Genomic DNA, 2,161 nt, shown 5'->3' with positions numbered 1-2,161 from the left:
CACACACAGAGACACACACACATGTATTGATTCTTTTGCAAACTCACATTTCGTGGTCAGTTTCATTCCGACTGGTATTACAGTATATCTGTTCATTCAGCCTTTAGTGTGCAGGAACAACACTGGAACTGTAGAAAAGCATCAACAAATCATCTCTCAAATCTGAGATAATTTTTACTCCAAAACAAGATATATGATCAAAATCATTTTAAAGTGTTCACTAACAAACAATTTATTAATTAATCCAATATCTTTTCAGAATATTTTTAGGACCTAAAACCTGCAGAACCAGTTTGCACCATGAGGTGTCAGTACATACCAGCATGAGCACCATATTCCCATTACAGACAGTATGAATCTACATTTTGGTTAAAAACCTACATAGAACATTGAAAGACCAATGAATGCTGTGCAGCTTACAGTATGTATAATTAATTTATTAACAGTAAGTCTTGCTTAATGCTGCTGTGCACAACTAAGATTTTATGTAATTTTATAATTGTGTAATGTTTGTTTGAATGCTATCCCTAATTGTTTTTGTTGTTTAAAACATCCAACCCAATGAGGAGAATCTGCTCTAAAACAAAATGTGGATGGGGATAAATGTTCTGTCCACTCTAACTTTATATTACTAGTGTGTACCAGCAGGTGGCATTAAAAAACCAGAAGACAACAAGTCTTTCATTGGCCTCTGAGATACTGAAAGCTCTCTCTCTCTCTCTCTCACGACACTCCTCCCTCACACCTTTTAGTCAACACACACAGAGATCTTATAACCCTTTACATGGTCATAAACTGATTAGAAATAGAGTTTCAGTTTTTTTTAAATGTGTGTTGATTGTACAGATTATTTGTTATTTTTTATAATATTATTATTTGGTACACCTAGCTAAAACAAATGCAGTCTAATAGTCAAGTAAAGTTTCATTTATATAACCCAGTATTACAAAACCCAAAATTTCCCTTAAGAGGCTTTACAATCTGTACAGCATATGACACCCTCGATCCTTAGACCCTCAATCCAAATAAGGAAACACTCCCGGAAAAAAACCCTGAGGAACCTCGCTGACAAAGGAGGGATCCCTCTTCCAGGTCTGACAGACAGAATAGATGTTATGTGTACAGAAAAGACCAACATAGTAAAATTCGTATGGACAATCACAGTGACAAAATTATAGACAGATTGTAATAAATTGTAAAGAGGAAGAGAGAGGTGTTTATCTTTCTATTTTGTGGTGCTGTTGAATTGTACTGCATTATACAGAGAGGTGATTCTGTTATTCAGCCTACCCTCATTGATATAAAATAATAGAAACACCTGTCAGTATAACGCAGTACAATTCAACAGCAAAATGACCATATAGACACCTCTCTAAAAGCATTTGAACTAACACTGAACATTATAACCTTGATGAGATGAGATGTTGTAGAACTGTTGTATTAGACTGCAGTAGTTTTAGCTATGTGTGCCTAAGAAACTGGCAACTGAATGTTTCACCGTAACACCCATAATCATATATAAGAAAGTGATGTAAGTTAACAGGACATACTTGTCTACACACACACATTTTCCCAGAGAGACACACATAGACAATTCAGATACTTTACTGAGCCCACCTCAACATGCACATGTTCAGAGTGGTGCTGAACTAATTCATCGTAAAAGCAGTTTTGTATGGAGGTAAGATCTGGAGCGTCTCTCTCGCATTTTATCCTTTCATCCTGAACAGAACTTAACACCTTTTTCCTGTCTCTCTTCTTCTTTTGTCTCTTCGTCTGCTCGATCACATCTATTTATTCTGGATAAAATCCATTCCGGCTAAAGTAGCTCTGATCCCACATCCGCTCCCTTTCCTGGTTTGTCTTTTTCTTTTCTCATTCTCCACTTGTTCTGACACTTTACTGCTACTGAGTCGTCACGCCGATTTACAAAATGGCCGACTGTGGCATAGCAGTGTTTTTTCTGTGCGCTTGTTGTTAAAGACAAATGGCGGAAAATTTTTTCCGCTACCCTCCTTACCTCCCTGCAGTTACCGCAGGATGACAAATTGTTAAGAAAAGGACAAAGCTGTACGTTTGTGCCTGTGTGTCTTTTTGTGTCTATGACCATGTGTGTCCATCTATAGACTCAGCAGGGGCTCTGCGTGTGTGTGTGTGTGTG

At 37.3% G+C, this 2,161-nt stretch overlaps 1 protein-coding gene across 1 annotated transcript in view; it reads right to left on the bottom strand.

The window, feature by feature from the left end:
• ulk4 (unc-51 like kinase 4) overlaps positions 1 to 2,161 on the bottom strand; it is a gene marked incomplete at its 3' end in the record, with an annotated part of 71,124 nt that overhangs the window by 62,850 nt on the left and 6,113 nt on the right.

The sequence above is a fragment of the Morone saxatilis genome, unplaced genomic scaffold (genome assembly GCF_004916995.1).
Source record: "Morone saxatilis isolate NCDOM2014 unplaced genomic scaffold, NCSU_SB_2.0 Contig24, whole genome shotgun sequence".
Lineage (NCBI taxonomy): Eukaryota > Metazoa > Chordata > Actinopteri > Moronidae > Morone > Morone saxatilis.
Note: the sequence above shows the minus strand (reverse complement) of the source record. Positions and strands in the feature narration are given on the sequence as shown.